At 41.0% G+C, this 20,634-nt stretch overlaps 2 long non-coding RNA genes across 5 annotated transcripts; one reads left to right on the forward strand and one right to left on the reverse strand.

Moving 5' to 3' along the window:
• Nucleotides 1-3,622: 3,622 nt before the first annotated feature.
• Nucleotides 3,623-10,580, reverse strand: LOC119735962. 4 transcript variants are annotated; one of them, XR_005272239.1, is made up of 5 exons: nt 10,526-10,580; nt 7,286-7,413; nt 4,853-7,141; nt 4,530-4,663; nt 3,623-4,371 (listed from the first exon to the last, which is right to left on the reverse strand). It is a non-coding gene; the product is annotated as an uncharacterized LOC119735962 (long non-coding RNA). The 4 variants fall into 4 exon arrangements; XR_005272241.1 differs by lacking the exon at nt 10,526-10,580 and adding an exon at nt 9,272-9,425; XR_005272242.1 differs by lacking the exon at nt 10,526-10,580 and adding an exon at nt 7,711-7,723.
• Nucleotides 10,581-15,864: 5,284 nt separating this feature from the next.
• LOC119735963 lies at nt 15,865-16,253 on the forward strand. The gene is made up of 2 exons (XR_005272243.1): nt 15,865-15,951; nt 15,989-16,253. It is a non-coding gene; the product is annotated as an uncharacterized LOC119735963 (long non-coding RNA).
• The last annotated feature ends 4,381 nt before the right edge of the window (nt 16,254-20,634 follow it).

Below are 20,634 nucleotides of genomic sequence, written 5' to 3' on the forward strand. Positions count from 1 at the left end.
TCAATTCAACACATTCGTAATAATTATGGGCTGATTGGTTCGAACACCGGCCGTTACCACATTCACTCGGTCCCGGTGTATATAGTTGTGTTCATGAGCAGATCACGAGCAGATCGAACCACACTGCTGATTGTCACTCACTCACTCACTCATCCGCATAGACAGCATAGGTCCGTCGCGCCGATCTCCTGTGCCTGCGTCCTACAGCCTCATTCCACATGCAGTCAGGCTGGCTAGGCCGTCCGAGTTGTTCCAACCAAGATGATCTTGGACGGCCACGGGGTCTCTTCCAGCCGGGAGTTGGCTGTTGACCTCTCCTGAAATTGATGGCGATGCCCAGAACTTTTTGGCTGGGATATTGTCAGCCAGGCGAGCGACTTGACCGAAGCGGTGCGGTGATGTTGGATTTGGTGGATGATGGTTGGCAATCTTGTTCTGTAGGAGTCCTCGTTATTGCTGACGATAGCATACCACTGGATTCCTGGGATCGAGCGTTGACACGTTTGGTGGAATGACTCAAATCTTCTGAGATCGGAATTAAGGAGGGTCCAGGTTTCTAAGCCTATAGTAAAGCAGGACAGGAAAGACGCATGTCCTGTATATACCCAGATTGGTGGTAAGTTTCAGCCCAATAAACTCCAGATGCTGCGTAGGCAGATGAAGCGAGGCCGAGTGACTCGATTCGTCAGAGGATGTCGGGTTCACTGCGCTCAGGCCAGTGTTAAAGATTATACTTCCGAGATATTCGAAATCCTCCACAATGTCGACAGACTGGCCGTTCACCTTAACTTGAGAGGGAGTGCTGGTGCCAGTTGGTTGTTCGTTTTCTGCGAGATGTTGCGACCGAGATTCGCAGCCTCGCTCTGAAAAGACTGAACTCGTCACAGACTAGATAGAGCAACATCATCAGCATATATTCCAGGTCTGAGAACTTGAACTGGCCGACGGCCGCGATCCCCACATTCACGTGGTCGCCCTCTCGAGGATCCAGCCCATGGCGCGACAGAAAGGAGAAGGTGCCATGATGCAGCCCTGTACTTACACCAGATTGCTAGTTTTGCAATTAGCAGGCGATGATCTGTAGTTGCTGGGACTTCAGCTCCTCTATAGACCCTGGAAGATGTTACTATGTTCCGGTTCTTGACAAGAATGTGGTCAAATTATTTTCGTGTGTGACCATTATTGGAGATCCAGGTCATTCTATGCATGTTAGGGCGCCGGAACCTACTATGGAGATGTTCTGTGAGGCGCAGAAGGAGAGGAGTCATTCTTAGTTGTCATTGACAGGACCGGAGTTGAAGGGGGCCTAGGATGGATTCGAAACCATTCCTTGAGCAACATTGGGTGGCGTTCATGTCGCCAGGGACAACGAATTCGTCATGGGGCATATTCTTGGTAACGGCGGTCAGTCGGTCATATAATAGATTCTAACCGTAGTCATCAGACCGTACATAAGACCGTACATAAGCTGACCGTGGCGATGTTAGTCTCACACGGAGGCGATCACAGAAGATTGCCTGCCATTTGGTTATAGCTTTGTTGAAAGGTGGACGCACAAAGAGAGCTTCACCATTGATCTTTGTTGTACCACCGGAGTGTATGAGTGCATGTGACCTCTTCGGATTGATAAAGGTAAGCTAGTCTGGCTTCGGTGGCACCTAGTATGGAGATGCACAATTTCACTTGATGGATACTTGCTGTTTGCATTTTGGTATCCGTTCCCATTAAGGGTTACATTAGAGACACACTCTTGGAAAAAATGGTCCGGTTAACATGGTTAACTTATTCCTTATGATGGGACTTGCGGTTTGGCCGAAGTCAATTGAGCGTGATCGGCTGACTGGTAAGGTTTACGCACAAAACCCCGAGCCAACGAGGTTTTTGTATAAAAAGCTGCCGAACCACATTTTGCGAGAGTGTGTCCGTAATGATTGCGCCCGCTGTCGGTTTTATTGCGCCACTTCTGAAATATCTTCTGTCTAGCCCCCCCCCCCCCCCTCCAGCCACCCCCACCACCACATCGAAAAATAATAGTAATTAAATACTGTTTAAAAATGTGCTCGTTTATTCAGAAATTCATGAAGCATATTCAAACTGATTGGATGTTTCCAAAGTGTCTTTCCCATTTGCAAAAGTTCTTTTTAAAAGCCCATCAACCGGGTTGAAGCCTGCCGGTATGCCGGTAATGCTGAGCCTGCATACTGCCAAAGTTACCAATGGCATCCCTACATTTTCTCGTGCAAATAGGACCCATTTTTGGACCCAAATTTTTATCAAATCTGCTCTTAGATAATAGCCCAAAAGCTAGGGAGATGATCCTCGGCTATTTTCGCACGATTCCACCGACTTTTAAACTAGACGGTCTCGTTTTTTTTACGAATTTTTTTTTTTTTTTTTGGGGGGGGCACTTTTTATGCAAATTAACGACTCGCGTAGAAATGTTTGAAACCCTTATCAAAATTATTGCGCCCGCTGTCGGTTTTATTGCGCCACTTCTGATATATTTTCTGTCTAGCACCCCCCCCCCCCCAGCCGCCCCCCCCCCACCCCACCACCACCACCACATCGAAAAATAATAGTAATTAAATACTGTTTAAAAATGTGCTCGTTTATTCAGAAATTCATGAAGCATATTCAAACTGATTGGATGTTTCCAAAGTGTCTTTCCCATTTGCAAAACTTCTTTTGAAAAGCCCATGGGGGCATGCAAATTGTGATTTGGGCGGCGTATGCAAATTCGGGTCTTTTTATTGGACAATCTTATAAGGTAGAACCTAGGAACCTAGGAGATTTTTTTATTTCCGTTTAAGAGTAAGATTTCCCTTACAAAAACACCTAATTATTTTATATTCCCTGACTGCCTTTATGTGCGCACCCCGCCCCCAATCACCCATAAATAATAAAACTCTGGGTTTTGTTACTTTTGTAGTAGCTTGACCTCCCCCGCCAACAACTACAACAAAAATAGGCAAATACTGACACCCTTCCAAGGATATCAAGTGTCTCACATCTTTCAAGTTTTATTTATTTTGTTTAATTCCTTGGTCTTATTGACATACAAATATTTAAACCAATTCATACAAAGAAATACAAAAGATTCCAAATGAGGAAAAAAGTTGGGCAGAAGGCCAATTAATTTGAGAAATTAATAATCACTTTATAATATCATAGATGATCATTACATAAGCAACGACTACATAACTGTACACGGTAAAGCCAGGTTTTTGTATTTCGCCATTTTGTGAATAAGATTTTAAAAAGGGAAGATAAAACTTGGGAATGCCCCCCCCCAAAAAAAAAAAAAATTCTAGATTATTTTGAAACATTTCAGAACTATATTTTGTCTATTTTAGCTAGTATGTGAAAAATTTGATGCGAGGCAAATACAAGTTCAACACTCGATATATATTGCGTTTATCCTTTTGTGAGGTTAGTTAATTATTAATAAGAAAATGAAAAGACATGCAAAACCACCAAGAAAAAAAAATAGTGCATACGAAGTAAAACATATAACAAGTAAAAAAAAGTGCAATGAAATATATCACAAAAGGACAAACACAAATGTAATTTGAGTGTCACTTATACCTGTTGCAATGCATTTTGATGGATAGAAGTTCCTGAACAATTTATTCTTTAAATTTTCCTAAAAACTTAACGTTCTTGTGTTTTCTAATAAATATACAATGGAAAGAAAGTCACGTTTTACTTAAACCGACGTCTTGTTAAAGACGTTAAATTTAAATAAAGTTTGTTACATTTCTTCAGTTTTTAAACAATAAATTAATCCTTTTTGAAAGCTTTCAAAACTCTTCTGACTTAAATTGGTTTTCTTAAAGTGCACTCTCAATATCAAATTAAATTTATAGAGCAAAATTCTCCATTGTCAACTGAACAAAAAGCAAACAGAAAGCCTTAGGCGAGACTTCGTTTATAATTTACCGAGAAGATCCAATTGAATGCATTAAAGGTAAGGAGTATGAAATTATTAACTTATTTGGATGACCCAGGGCAGATCAAAGGAACATCCCTTCTCCCAGACATGTCACTGCTAAAAAGCCAGTGACAAATATTACCCTTGCAATAATTTTTCAGCAAGTTTCCATTATTGTCCATTGTTAACTGTCTGTTGCAGTATCCGGTTTAAGATTATTTTAGAGGCATAAATAATTTAATGAAATCAAAATTACTTTTCATTTTATTTTAGTGTTGTTTCCTTAGTGTATAACATTAATGACGTTGCATTATGCAGTCTGATTTATCATTTCATATTGTGCAGGCTAGTTTTTTTTAACTCAAGTTTCCGATGAGGGCATCCTTGTCCAGTAGCTTCGTCATTGTCCAGTCTCGTCCAAGCTTGGTGGTCCTCATGTCCTAAACATGACAACATAAGTAAGCAAATTAAAAAAAAATACATATATATTAGGAAATCAAGCACTGTGCATTTTGTAGGAGGGACAAACTACAATCAGATGAATAACAAATTATAATCCTCATACCCTGGTCTTTTTTCGTTTTCAAAGTAAACTCACCTCAAGAATCAGTAATGGCCAGGCCAGCAGGCGGTGTCAGTCCATCATCGGTCCTCCCAGCTTACGATGGCTTGAGGCAGGCTCATCTCATATCAGTAAGACAATTCCCTCATCAGTCAGTGGTCCTCATTTCTCTACAAGGATTCAAATGACGAACAAAAAAAATCTGAAAAATTTGCAAGGAGAAAGAAAACTTCGATGTGTACCCCACAAAGCAACACAACGCTATACCAGCACTCGTTGTGGAAGAACACAGAAAAGCGCCAATCATCAATTTTGAGTTATGTGACTAAGAGGAAGCCTAGGCCTACATGTAAACTAACTTCAAGAATCAGTAATGGGAAGCCCAGCAAGCAGGCCATCCGTTCATCTGTCGGTCCTCCTTCCTGCTTCCGGTTCCTCGAGTTTCTGTGTGATGAGGCTGTTGGAGCCTTGGAGGGTTCATTTTCATCCAGACAAAGCAGCCTAGCTCATCCAGTCTGTCTCAACTTTTAGATCATCAGTTTTTTTGATGAAAGCTGCAACTCTTTCCTTAGTGGACAGGGGTACGAAAACACTGGGCCTAGCCCATTTGTTACTGAAGTGAAACATTGCAAATGTAGCCAATAATTATGTCTAAGCCTACCTATAACCAGGTCATGGGTAGGACCCAATGGGAACCAAACGATTCTACCCATGTTTCCATTATTTCCTTTTTAAAACAGACACGATTACTTTGTCATAATGTGCCGACGCTGATAACGGCAGGTTGCTTTGGAAACTGCATATAACTCGCACACTATAAACAACCATTAAAAGAAATTCACGTGACATTAAGATGACAAAATGCCATCTTAATCCTTGCCGATCCCTTCCAAATCGGACTTACATTGAACATAGTACTATACGGAAGGAGGGTTACACGTAGGCTAAAATCAACAAGGAAATAGTAGTTTTCTATGACACTCTAAACCTGTCGCATATCTTGAAATGCTTTCTTTAGAAATTTACGTTAAGTACGGTATACTCGAAGCCCACAAAGATTTGATCGTATAAGTCTATATTATACCGATCTCTTTAACTACTGCAACGCTTTTTTCCGTTATGGTTTTCGTGTTCTCCCCTTCAATAAAACAGCACTGTCGGCCTTATACGTTATCAAAGGTCAAAGTAAGACAACCAAATGAGTAACTCAAAGGAGGAATATAAACTTGAAGAAAACGTGTATCCCTGCCGATCTTTCCAAATCGGACTCACATAAATAATGTAGATTAAGTTTAAACCTTTACAAAAACACGAAGAAATGTCGCATGCGATAGTATATATGTCGCATGTCTTATACAGCCATTTTCCCTATCGCTTTGTTGATTACACTTAAGTTGTACCCTTTCACATGCATAACCTGGCTGTTTCTGGCCTTTTTGAAGGCAAACTTCTTGACAATGTCACAAATCGCAGTTATTTTCGCTGACGAATAATACTTAAAAGGTGTGGTGTAGGCCTAGAATTTGGGGGAATGCCTTTAACATGCTGCTTTAATTGAAATTCAGTCATTTTCTTTACATCGATATAATGGAGTTTTTTCTAAATTTCCGTCATTTTTTTACCTTTTTTTCTGCCGTCATTTTCCCCACCGTTTACCAAAATTCGCTTTCCGACATTTTTAAGCAGTGTAGTACCGTACCGGAAGTGGCTGCCGAATATAATTTGAATTTTTTTGTTAACATTATTTCGGTCATTTTTCCTTAGCAAATTTTTGCATGGCATAGGGCCTAGAAGTTTAGAAAATTACCGATTTTTAAATATTTATTTCTTTTGCTGCCTTTGTTAATCTTTTTACCGTAATTTTCGTTTCTTTAATTTCGTTCTTCCGCAATTGATTTTTTTTTACTTTGTAGGTAAGAAAAATAACATTGATATCAAGTATTATTTCTCTCACTAACGCTGTGATTTTTTGCCGTGTAAACTATGTTTCGTCACTTCACTTACATGCCTCGTTGATTTTCGGTATAATTTTCGTAATTTTCCTGTAGCTACCTGTAGAAACAGAGTGCAGTGCTGCGAGAAGAAACTCCACGTACTATGTGATTTTCGTTGTAATTTAATTTGGAAGATTTGATTTTTCTTTCCACGTTTCGTCACACGCGTTTAGTCAAATATTTTGGGTAGGTATCGCAGTAAAGGTAAAAACAACACCAATTTCAGTTATTTTCGGCGTAAATTTCATCATTTTCTCAGCCACTTGTTGGAAGCAGAGAATCATTTCTGTGAGAAGAAAATCCACTCATGATTTGATTTTCACTGCAATGTATTTTACACACATTTGACTTTTTTTCTTCAATTTTTGTCATATTCGTTGTCAAATATTTCAGGTATAGGTATCTCAGTAAAGTTAACAAGTAACAGTGATTTGAGCTATTATTTCTTCCAATTACATATGTTTAGCGGTAACTTTGGCGTAAGAATTCGTATTTTCGTCGTTTTTATGTTTTATAATATTGCCTAATAATATGCAGTCTGATTTTTGATCCAATATTCCGCAAATTGGAAAGTGTCTGATGAGGGCATCCTTGTCCAGATAGAGCAGCTTTCGTAATTTTCCAGTCTCATCTAAGCTTGGCGGTCCTCATCTTCTAAAACATGACAAAAAGAATAAACTAGCAAAATTTAGAATTAAAATTTAAAGAGGAAATCAAGCATCGTACGTAAAAGGTAAAAGGAATAACAAATTTAAGTGTAGACCTACATATCCCTGGTCTCTTTTCAAGTAAACATACCTAAAAAATCGGTAATGGCCAACCAAGCAGGCAGAGTCAGTCAACCGTCGGTCCTCCCAGCTAATGGCAGCTTGAAGCAGGCTCATCCATCATAGGGCAATTCCCTCACCAGTCAGTGGTCCTCATGTCTGTAAAAAGATTCAAATGACGAAAGAAAATATCCAAATTATTATTAACAAATATCTGATAGGTAGAGCAAGAGGGGGGGGGGGGGACAGAAATGTTCGAATTAACCCCACAAAGCAGTACCCCACTACCAGCACTCTTTATTTCTGGGAGAACATATAGAAGAGCGCCAGATCACCCATTCTGATTACTTGTTTCTGCTTATTCTTTAGGTACATGTAACTAAAAACCATAACCTCAAGAATTAGTAATGGGAAGCCCAGCAAGCAGGTCATCCGTTCATCTGTCGGTCTTCCTACCTGCTTCCGGTTCCTCGGGTTTCTGTTTGATGAGGCTGTCGGAGCCCTGACGATGTCTTGAGGCAGGCTCATCCTTATCTCAGAAGAGCAATTCCCTCATCAGTCAGTGGTCCTCACATTGCTGAAAGGATTCAAATAACGAAAGGAAACATTTGAATTATTGAGCTGTATTCGTGCCAGGGCTAGAAGGGGAAAGAAAACATTGAATTAACCCCTCAAAGCAAAGCCCTGCTACCAGAACTCATTTGTGGACGAACATAATAACAGAGTCAGATCGTCCATTTAAATTAGTTCTGTGACTAGATTGTTCCTGTTAAGAGAAGGCATACATGTAAACTAACCTAATAATCAGGAATGGGAAGCCCAGCAAGCAGCAGGTCATCCGTTCATCTGTCGGTCTTCCTACCTGCTTCCGGTTTCTCAGGTTTCTGTTTGATGAGGCTGTCGGAGCCCTGACGATGTCTTGAGGCAGGCTCATCCTTATCTCAGTAGAGCAATTCCCTCATCAGTCAGTGGTCCTCACATTGCTGAAAGGATTCAAAAAACGAAAGGAAACATTTGAATTATTGAGCTGTATTCGTGCCAGGGCTCGAAAGGGGAAAGAAAACATTGAATTAACCCCGCAAAGCAAATCCCGCTACCAGAACTCGTTGTTTGTGGAAGAACATTATAACAGAGTCAGATCGCCCATTTTGATGAGTTCTGTGACTTGATTGATCCTGCGAAGAGGAGGCCAACATGTAAACTAACCTCAAGAATCAGTAATGGGAAGCCCAGCAAGCAGGTCATCCGTTCATCTGTCTGTCCTCCTCCCTGCTTCCGGTTCCTCGAGTTTCTGTTTGATGAGGCTGTTGGGGCCCTGACGATGTCTTGAGGCAGGCTCATCCTCATCTCAGTAGAGCAATTCCCTCATCAGTCAGTGGTCCTCACATTGCTGAAAGGATTCAAATAACGAAAGGAAACATTTGAATTATTGAACTGTATTTGTGCCAGGGCTCGAAAGGGGAAAGAACACATTGAATTAACCCCACAAAGCAAAGCCCTGCTACCAGAATTCGTTTGTGGACGAACATAATAACAGAGTCAGATCGTCCATTTAAATTAGTTCTATGACTAGATTGTTCCTGTTAAGAGAAGGCCTACATGTAAACTAACCTAATAATCAGGAATGGGAAGCCCAGCAAGCAGGTCATCCGTTCATCTGTCGGTCTTCCTACCTGCTTCCGGTTCCTCGGGTTTCTGTTTGAAGAGGCTGTCGGAGCCCTGACGATGTCTTGAGGCAGGCTCATCCTCATCTCAGTAGAGCAATTCCCTCATCAGTCAGTGGTCCTCACATTGCTGAAAGGATTCAAAAAACGAAAGGAAACATTTGAATTATTGAGCTGTATTCGTGCCAGGGCTCGAAAGGGGAAAGAAAACATTGAATTAACCCCGCAAAGCAAATCCCGCTACCAGAACTCGTTGTTTGTGGAAGAACATTATAACAGAGTCAGATCGCCCATTTTGATGAGTGTTGTGACTTGATTGATCCTGTGAAGAGGAGGCCAACATGTAAACTAACCTCAAGAATCAGTAATGGGAAGCCCAGCAAGCAGGTCATCCGTTCATCTGTCGGTCTTCCTACCTGCTTCCGGTTTCTCGGGTTTCTGTTTGATGAGGCTGTCGGAGCCCTGACGATGTCTTGAGGCAGGCTCATCCTCATCTCAGTAGAGCAATTCCCTCATCAGTCAGTGGTCCTCACATTGCTGAAAGGATTCAAATAACGAAAGGAAACATTTGAATTATTGAGCTGTATTCGTGCCAGGGCTCGAAAGGGGAAAGATAACATTGAATTAACCCCTCAAAGCAAAGCCCTGCTACCAGAACTCGTTTGTGGACGAACATAATAACAGAGTCAGATCGTCCATTTAAATTAGTTCTGTGACTAGATTGTTTCTGTTAAGAGAAGGCCTACATGTAAACTAACCTAATAATCAGGAATGGGAAGCCCAGCAAGCAGGTCATCCGTTCGTCTGTCGGTCCTCCTCCCTGCTTCCTGTTCCTCGAGTTTCTGTTGGATGAGGCTGTTGGAGCCCTGAAGATGTCTTGAGGCAGGCTCATCAATCTCAGTAAAGCAATTCCCTCATCAGTCAGTGGTCCTTATTTTTCTGATAGGATACGAAAGGAAACATTTGAATTATTGAGCTGTATTCGTGCCAGGGCTAGAAAGGGGAATGAAAACATTGAATTAACCCCACAAAGCAAAGCCCTGCTACCAGAACTCGTTTGTGGACGAACATAGAAGAGCGCCAGATAACCCATTTTGTTTAGTTCTTGATTGTTTCTGTTTAAGTAGGCTAAGTGTACACAAACCTGATAGTCAGTAATGGGAAGCCCAGCAAGCAGGTCATCCGTTCATCTGTCGGTCCTCCTCCCTGCTTCCGGTTCCTCGAGTTTCTGTGAGATAAGGCTGTTGGAGCCCTGCCGATGTTTTGAGGCGGGCTCATCAATCTCAGTAAAGCAGTTCCCTTATCAGTCAGCGGTCCTTATTTTTCTGATAGGATACGAAAGAAAATATAATTTTGAATTATTGAGCTGTATTCGTGCCAGGGCTAGAAAGGGGAAAGAAAACATTGAATTAACCCCGCAAAGCAAAGCCCGCTACCAGAACTCGTTGTTTGTGGAAGAACATTATAACAGAATCAGATCGTCCATTTTGATGAGTTCTGTGACTTGATTGATCCTGCAAAGAGGAGGCCAACTGTAAACTAACCTCAAGATTCAGTAAAGGGTAGCCCAGCAAGCAGGTCATCCGTTCATCTTTCGGTCTTCCTACCTGCTTCCGGTTCCTCGGGTTTCTGTTTGATGAGGCTGTCGGAGCCCTGACGATGTCTTGAGGCAGGCTCATCCTCATCTCAGTAGAGCAACTCCCTCATCAGTCAGTGGTCCTCACATTGCTGAAAGGATTCAAATAACGAAAGGAAACATTTGAATTATTGAGATGTATTCATGCCAGGGCTCGAAAGGGGAAAGAAAACATTGAATTAACCCCACAAAGCAAAGCCCTGCTACCAGAACTTGTTTTTGGACGAACATAATAACAGAGTCAGATCGTCCATTTAAATTAGTTCTGTGACTAGATTGTTCCTGTTAAGAGAAGGCCTACATGTAAACTAACCTAATAATCAGGAATGGGAAGCCCAGCAAGCAGGTCATCCGTTCATCTGTCGGTCCTCCTCCCTGCTTCCGGTTCCTCGAGTTTCTGTTTGATGAGGTTGTTGGAGCCCTGACGATGTCTTGAGACAGGCTCATCAATCTCAGTAAAGCAATTCCCTCATCAGTCAGTGGTCCTCATTTTTCTGAAAGGATACCAAAGAAAATATTTGAATTATTGAGCTGTATTCGTGCCAGGGCTAGAAAGGGGAAAGAAAACATGGAATTAACCCCACAAAGCAAAAGCCCGCTACGAGAACTCGTTGTTTGTGGACGAACATAGAAGAGCGCCAGATCACTCATTTTGATTAGTTCTTGATTGTTTCTGTTTAAGTAGGCTACATGTACACAAACCTGATAGTCAGTAATGGGAAGCCCAGCAAGCAGGTCATCCATTCATCTGTCAGTCCTTCTCCCTGCTTCCGGTTCCTGAGTTTCTGTGTGATATGGCTGTTGGAGCCCTGACGATGTTTTGAGGCGGGCTCATCAATCTCAGTAAAGCAGTTCCCTCATCAGTCAGCGGTCCTTATTTTTCTGATAGGATACGAAAGAAAATATAATTTTGAATTATTGAGCTGTATTCGTGCCAGGGCTAGAAAGGGGAAAGAAAACATTGAATTAACCCCTCAAAGCAAAGCCCGCTACCAGTACTCGTTGTTTGAGGAAGAACATTATAACAGAGTCAGATCGTCCATTTAAATTAGTTCTGTGACTAGATTGTTCCTGTTAACATGGTTAAGAGAAGGCCTACATGTAAACTAACCTAATAATCAGGAATGGGTAGCCCAACAAGCAGGTCATCCGTTCATCTGTCGGTCCTCCTCCCTGCTTCCGGTTCCTAGAGTTTCTGTGTGATAAGGCCGTTGGAGCCCTGACGATATCTAGAGGCAGGCTCATCAATCTCAGTAAAGCAATTCCCTCATCAGTCAGTGGTCCTTATTTTTGTGAAAGGATACGAAAGAAAACATTTGAATTATTGAGCTGTATTTGTGCCAGGGCTAGAAAGGAAAAGAAAACATTGAATTAACCCCGTCAAGCAAAGCCCGCTACCAGTACTCGTTGTTTGAGGAAGAACATTATAACAGAGTCAGATCGCCCATTTTGATGAGTTCTGTGACTTGATTGATCCTGCGAAGAGAAGGCCAACATGTAAACTAACCTCAAGAATGAGTAATGGGTAGCCCAGCAAACAGGTCATCCATTCATATGTCGGTCCTCCTCCCTGCTTCCGGTTCCTCGGGTTTCTGTTTGATGAGGCTGTCGGAGCCCTGACGATGTCTTGAGGCAGGCTCATCCTCATCTCAGTTGAGCAATTCCCTCATCAGTCAGTGGTCCTTATTTTTCTGAAAGGATACGAAAGAAAACATTTGAATTATTGAGCTGTATTCGTGCCAGGACTAGAAAGGGGAAAGAAAACATTGAATTAACCCCACAAAGCAAAGCCCTGCTACCAGAACTCGTTTGTGGACGAACATTATAACAGAGTCAGATCGCCCATTTTGATGAGTTCTGTGACTTGATAGATCCTGCGAAGAGGAGGCCAACTGTAAACTAACCTCAAGATTAAGTAATGGGAACCCAGCAAGCAGATCATCCGTTCATCTCTCGGTCCTCCTCCCTGCTTCCGGTTCCTCGGGTTTCTGTTTGATGAAGCTGTCTAAGCCCTGACGATGTCTTGAGGCAGGCTCATCCTCATCTCAGTGGAGCAATTCCCTCATCAGTCAGTGGTCCTCACATTGCTGAAAGGATTCAAATAACGAAAGGAAACATTTGAATTATTGAGCTGTATTTAGGCCAGGGCTCGAAAGGGGAAAGAAAACATTGAATTAACCCCACAAAGCAAAGCCCTGCTACCAGAACTTGTTTGTGGACGAACCTAATAACAGAGTCAGATCGTCCATTTAAATTAGTTCTGTTACTAGATTGTTCCTGTTAAGAGAAGGCCTACATGTAAACTAACCTAATAATCAGGAATGGGAAGCCCAGCAAGCAGGTCATCCGTTCATCTGTCGGTCCTACTCCCTGCTTCCGGTTCCTCGGGTTTCTGTTTGATGAGGCTGTTGGAGCCCTGACGATGTCTTGAGGCAGGCTCATCAATCTCAGTATAGCAAATTCCCTCATCAGTCAGTGGTCCTCATTTTTCTGAAAGGATACGACAGAAAATATTTGAATTATTGAGCTGTATTCGTGCCAGGGCTCGAAAGGGGAAAGAAAACATTGAATTAACCCCACAAAGCAAAGCCCTGCTCCCAGAACTCGTTTGTGGACTAACATAATAACAGAGTCAGATCGTCCATTTAAATTAGTTCTGTGACTAGATTGTTCCTGTTAAGAGAAGGCCTACATGTAAACTAACTTAATAATCAGGAATGGGTAGCCCAGCAAGCAGGTCATCCGTTGATCTATCAGTCCTCCTCCCTGCTTCCGGTTCCTCGAGTTTATGTGTGATAAGGCTATTGGAGCCTTGACGATGTCTTGAGGCGGGCTCATCAATCTCAGTAAAGTAATTCCTTCATCAGTCTGTGGTCCTTATTTTTCTGAAAGGATACGAAGAAAACATTTGAATTATTGAGCTGTATTCATGCCAGGGCTAGAAAGGGGAAAGAAAACATTGAATTAACCCCACAAAGCAAAGCCCGCTACCAGAACTCGTTGTTTGGGGAAGAACATTATAACAGAGTCAGATCGCCCATTTTGATAAGTTCTGTGACTTGATTGATCCTGAGAAGAGGAGGCCAACATGTAAACTAACCTCAAGAATCAGTGGGTAGTCCAGCAAGCGGGTCATCCGTTCATCTGTCGGTCCTCCTCCCTGCTTCCAGTTCCTCGGGTTTCTGTTTGATAACGCTGTCGGAGCCCTGACGATGTCTTGAGGCAGGCTCATCCTCATATTAGTAGAGCTATTCCCTCATCAGTCAGTGGTCCTCACATTGCTGAAAGGATTCAAATAACGAAAGGAACCCTTTAAATTATTGAGCTGTATTCGTGCCAGGGCTCGAAAGGGGAAAGAAAACATTGAATTAACCCCACAAAGCAAAGCCCTGCTACCAGAACTTGTTTGTGGACGAACAAAATAACAGAGTCAGATCGTCCATTTGAATTAGTTCTGTGACTAGATTGTTCCTGTTAAGAGAAGGCCTACATGTAAACTAACCTAATATTCAGGAATGGGAAGCCCAGCAAGCAGGTCATGTGTTCATCTGTCGGTCCTCCTCCCTGCTTCCGGTTCCTCGAGTTTCTGTGTCATAAGGCTGTTGGATCCCCGACGAAGTCTTGAGGCAGGCTCATCAATCTCAGTAAAGCAATTCCCTCATCAGTCAGTGGTCCTTATTTTTCTGAAAGGATACGAAAGAAAACATTTCTATTATTAAGCTGTATTCGTGCCAGGGCTAGAAAGGGGAAAGAAAACATTGAATTAACCCCGCAAAGCAAAGCCCGCTACCAGAACTCGTTGTTTGTGGAAGAACATTATAACAGAGTCAGATCGCCCATTTTGATGAGTTCTGTGACTTGATTGATCCTGTGAAGAGGAGGCCAACATGTAAACTAACCTCAAGAATCAGTAATGGGAAGCCCAGCAAGCAGGTCATCCGTTCATCTGTCGGTCCTCCTCCCTGCTTCCGGTTCCTCGAGTTTCTGTTTGATGAGGCTGTTGGGGCCCTGACGATGTCTTGAGGCAGGCTCATCAATCCCAGTAAAGCAATTCCCTCATCAGTCAGTGGTCCTTATTTTTCTGAAAGGATACGACAAAAAACATTTGAATTATTGAGCTGTACTCGTGCCAGGGCTAGAAAGGGGAAAGGAAACATTAACTTAACGCCGCAAAGCAAAGCCCTGCTGCCAGAACTCGTTGTTTAGGGAAAAACATTATAACAGAGTCAGATCGCCCATTTTGATGAGTTCTGTGACTTGATTGATCCTGCGAAGAGGAGGCCAACATGTAAACTAACCTCAAGAATCAGTAATGGGTAGCCCAGCAAGCAGGTCATCCGTTCATCTGTCGGTCCTCCTCCCTGCTTCCGGTTCTTCGAGTTTCTGTGTGATGAGGCTGTTGGAGCCTTGGAGGGTTGATTTTCGTCCAGACAAAGCAGCCTAGCTCATCCATGCAGTCTCAACCTTTAGATCATCAGTTTCTTTAATGAAAGCTGCAACTCTTTCCTAAGTGAAGAGGGTTACGAAAACACTGGGCCTAGCCCGTTTGTTACTGAAGTGAATGATTCCAAAGCATTATGTCTAAGCCTACCTGTAATAAGGCCACTTGTTACCGAATAGAAACTAAACGATTCTACCCATGGTTCCACGATTTACTTTTAAAAACACACATGATCTTTTTTGTAATAATGCACACGAACATGTGCCGACGCCGATAATGGCAGGCTGCCAATAAGTTGTAACCTTTCACAATGTACCTTATTTGGTGTGGGGGGGGGGGGGAATTAGGTCTTTTTGAAGGTACTTCTCGACAATTTTGATGTTTTTGAAATGCCGCTGTATATAACTGAAATTCAGTCATTTTCGAAACAGATATTTTGTTCATAATGGTGTTTTTTCTCATAATTTCGTCAATTTCATTTTCTTTTGCTGCCGTCATTTTCCCACCGTTTGCTTAAATTCGCTTTCCGACTTTTTGAGGCAATGTAGAACCGGTATTTCATACTTGTTTTAAATCTTAATTTCGGGTTTTTTTTCTGTGGCCAAATTTGCACGTACATGTACATGTATTCACTTCTCTCGTTTCGGATGATTAATTTTGATGCCGTTATTTTCGTCATTTTGATTTGTTATTTCCATAACCCATTTTGTTTACTTTGTGGCAAGAAAAATAATACTGATTTCGGGTATTTTTACTCTTACTAACGCTGTGATGTTTTCCTCGCGTTATTTTCATCATTTTCCTAGCGTGTAGGCCTACACGTAGAAAGCGGAGTGATTTTTTTTTTTTTTAGGAAAATCGCTCACGATGTGATTTTCGCTACAATTTATTTTGGACCGATTTGAATTTTGTTTTCAGTTTTCGTCATACGCGTAGTCAAGTAAATATCCGGGTAGGTATTTCAGTAAAGGTAAAAAATAACACCGATTTCAGGTATTATTTATTCCAATACTGCCTAACATTTTAAAGTTGATTTCGTATTTTCGTCAATTTGAGGCTTGCCGCTTTAACACCGTAACTTTTTTTGCCGTATTGGAGTTGAGAAAAAAAATAACACCGATTTCAAGTATTATTCCTTTCAACATCTGCTTCGAATTTGCTTAACGATTTGACATTTTCGTAGCCGCAACGATTAATTTGATTTAAAACATTTAATTGTGTCTATTGTCAGAGACAACAGACGGATACCATTAAAAAACACACACCACACAGAGAGCAATGCACACAAAGGCAAAAAAATCAAACATGCAACATTTACAATGAAACAAAATACAATCTACTTTTGAGTTTTTTCCCCCAAAAGTCATTCTTTCTGTAAGCATTTTTTTACTCACAGATAAGTTTATCTTTAAATACTTAATAATGAACCGAGCTTAAAAGCTCTTCACAAAATAAAAATGTCTTTTAAATAAATTTATGCAAAGTATAATTTATGACTTTTGATTTTTCTACGATCATTAAAATATGGTCAACTGTCAACTGTGCCCTCACTGCTCACAGACTAGCGAAGTATAGACAATGCGGCGCTTTTTCAGACGCTGTTAATCCCAGATGTTTTTACCTTTTAGTGTTACTATTCGAGCGTATATGTCACCTTAACAGAGAGCTCATTTAGGAATTAGTGTTATTTATTAACAAACAGTTTTCTCTGTATGGCTATTTAAGTAGTAACGTCCTTCCGTGTTTTTGTGAAATGGTTTAAGTTTTGATGTTCAAGTTCTTCTGAAGGAAGGGGCCTCTTGGAAATCGGCGCTAATATGCACCGAAGAGGGTATCCCTTACAAGTGACACTGCACAAGGCATGGTCACTGTTATTAGCCGATGGCCTAGATTTTATAAATCTTGTTTGCTCTTAAACATTTTATACAATCATAAAGAAATCATATCGTCGTTGGTGAACAACGCACCAGGCATTGCCACTTTCTGTAATTGTTTTACTAACTTTGTTTAATTATTGTTTTGAGTTGGGCAAAGTACCAGCCAATGTCCGTAAAGAGGGCAGCATTCCAGTTGATGATCGATAAAACATCAAAAAATGACTCTCAATCAATTACAAAATCGACTTTAAATTTGCGAGTGAAGTTTCTTAATAGCGAAAATAAAATAAAATACACCAGTACTTTCAAGTTTAGGGGGACAGTGTTGTTCATAAGACAGATTTTCGTTTGCATTAAGTTAGTGTTATTTGTATCCTTTTTTTTTATAGAAAACTTCTAAAACTCCCCATCGCACTGCCTGCAGGCTCAATGTGCGCATGCTCGCAGCGGGCTATGCTTGCTCCCTAATTTTCGTTTGCTTCATTTTCCCTAACACTGTTCATTGCACTTTGCTAAACAGTTCCCTAGATTTTATCACTTCGAAGTATGGTACACGAAATCGCGCGATTACGCAGGTACGCGGATATGCGGATAGGCGGATACGTGGGTACGAAGACCAAGAGGAGATGAACATTGTTCTTATTTAGGGCCTATTTATATACATATGACAATCACAAAGTACGTACGTGATACATTTAATTAATCACATACGTACGTGATAATACAATATTACGTAGTAACGCAATATTAGTATTATTATTGCGTACATACCTGATAAATAAATACGTATTACGTACGTACATGTATTGCATATGTAAGTGATAATACGTTTTTCCTTAAACGAGTATACGTTGTGTATACGTACTTAATCATTATCACGTGGGCCCTACGTACGTAATAATTATCACGTGGGCCCTACGTGATAATATTACCTACGTACGTGATAATATTTAAGTACGTGCGTGAGTTACGTACGTACGTGACAATAACACATACGTAATAGTATTATGAAAAAAAAAACTCCCATGTCCCTTCACGGTCTTCGTACCAAACCGTCTCCGGTCTAGCCACAAAAAAACACGAGTTTGCCGAACATTACGTAAGAATATGCATTATTGTCGAACGGAAAAGCGATAGAACGCGGTGCGGAGGTTTCTAAACGCGTATAAGAATATTTCGCCGAATCTAAATGCATATAACATTATCCTAACACTCCTACAGATCCAGCAGCTGCTTTGCTTTGCGGATGCTGCATAATGCACGCCTGCAGCGTCTGCACTCCTCCCAACTTGACCTACAAAAAACTAATTAATAATATTGTTTGCATCACTTGCACCAATGTTTTGCCCAGAATGTTGATTAGGTTTTATATTGTTTCAATGTATTATTTAGTTTCTGAGACTGAGGTGGAGAACGTCTTTTAACCTCCTCCATAAAGGGAGTTACATATAAGAACTGCAAGTCAATGTGACAATGAAGGAGACACTGTCACAGGTTTATCATTGAAAATACTGGTGTAAATTAGCGAGTTTAATTATTCAGGGACAAAAATTTGAAGAAAAAAAACTTCCACTGGAATGCTACCCTTCAACTGTTCCACGTGCGAACGCAATGTCACTGCACGTGTCTGACGAATTCTTTCGAAATTGTATTTTTTTTCCCCACTTGCGAACACAAAGTCACTGACGAATTTCTATGCAAACTTGTTATACTCAACGTGCGAACGCAATGTCACTGCACGTATTTTATAAATTCCTATATGCAAATTAACACACGTGCGAACACAATGTCACTGCACGTGACAAATTCCTTTTCGCATTGCATTATTATTGAATATAATAATAATGTTCGTTCAACCTTAATTCTGCTGTAATTTATCTTCCATGTAAACTGTTTTTTTTAACATCCAATGAAATTTAAGGAGTTCTCTGTTTCAGGTGACAAAACTCTCTACTTTTACCAGAGCTTCCTAAAAAAATGAAAGCATTTTACTGCCTTGAAATGAAGCAATCTATCCGCTCAGAAGAAAACAATTCCTGGCCGGCCAGTGTCTTCTTTTCTGCAGCCTCAAACTTTATATCTATAAACTGCTTCGGATTTTGTAGGAGAACCTTATACACATGTTCATTAATCAGAGACATAACATACCTCTTTCTACTCTTGAAGACATTGCCCCTCTTGGTGTTGATCTTGGAGTAAATGGTAACGATGTCTTTGTTAATACAATATCAATTGGACACAATGTGCACGTTCAATTAGAATAAACAATTTTATACCAGCCAAAATGATAATTTTGAAGAGTGTAATGAGTTGCATGCAGTGAGCGTGAGGAGCACAACGACAGTAAGGCCTAGCCCAGCACCAAAACAACAGCTTAAGATAAAGCCCGTGCACGCTAGGTCGCTGTACCATGGTGATCAGCGAGGCATGTATGTAACAATAGGGCTGGAGTCTGAGTGGAAATCTTCTAAACACGTTATTTGCATAATGTGCATTCAGCACAAGCCTGGGTTAGAAATGAGAATCGGATAGAATGCTAATGACGTACTCCCGATGGGCGATTACATTTTGGTCACGAGAATTACTTAGAGGGGTGGCACAGTTTCATACTGATCAACTTGAGTTGAAAACAATTGCCTGTTTAAATAAATTTGTGAAGGACGAAAACAAAATGTACTGCACCCACTTTTGGGGGTTGAATTTTTGGACTAGCTGACCGGTTACAGTCGCATCACCGGGTCGACATGTTTTTTTCACTGGACACTTGGCCTCCGTAAAATCAAATGGGGGCTGGGGGGGGGGGCTGGGCTGGTACCAAATTTACAAAAATTGGAGCGCTCTTCGAAACCGGCCATTTTATTCTGGTTCTGTATCTGGTGGAATATACTGCATGCATAATCTCATCAGTAGGGATGTAATATGCAGACGCCATGGTGACCGAGCAGATATTCACATGAAGTTGTAGCTTTTTCAGATTATCAAATCTCAATTATCAATTCGTCTGAAGTTTAGTTAATTATGACACTTTAATTATCAATGTTCCTTTTGAACTTTTTAATGATTAATTCTCCTGAATGCATTACTCAGTGTTTTCCTGGTATGCACATACACCCACACAGTACCTATGCAATGTGTAGTCCCTTTACTTTTATACAGAGCAAATGACCTTCACTGCCCACACACGTCTTTGGTCACTAAACCAAGTTACTTTCAAGATCATTGTTTTAAGGAACTACATTACTCATTCCTAGTCATTTTTCTGAGGAAACCACGATATCATATATGACTAAGTTTCCCCATTCTAAAGTATTTCTTACTCTCAAGACTTCCTGTTTCCACCAGTATATAAGTGCTTCTCCACTAGCAGTATCTCATTCTGTTTCAATTCCAATTCTGTTCCATTTCTGTTCTAGTCTATTTCAGTTCACCCAGTTCTCTTTCTCAGTTCACTGTAACCAGCTCAATCAATCAATGTGTATTAAAATATTATTGTGGAATAAACAGTCACGGTAAACACGTACAGTCCTCAACCAAATTGTGTATCGACCTATCCATTCCCCAACAAAGTGGGCCCCTGATGATGTCATCTATGTTAAGAGACAGAAATTCTGACTTGAAAATTCCCATGCTTTGTGTTTGACGTTTTTCCGGTTGAAATTTATAATGTGCCCATTTTCAAGGCCCATTGTAGAGGTTTTAGGGTCCGGGTTTTCATATTCCCCGCTCATATCAGAACTCTCAGGCTATACCATTTTAAGAAAA

This window comes from Patiria miniata, unplaced genomic scaffold, assembly GCF_015706575.1.
Source record: "Patiria miniata isolate m_02_andy unplaced genomic scaffold, ASM1570657v1 HiC_scaffold_29, whole genome shotgun sequence".
NCBI classification, from domain to species: domain Eukaryota; kingdom Metazoa; phylum Echinodermata; class Asteroidea; order Valvatida; family Asterinidae; genus Patiria; species Patiria miniata.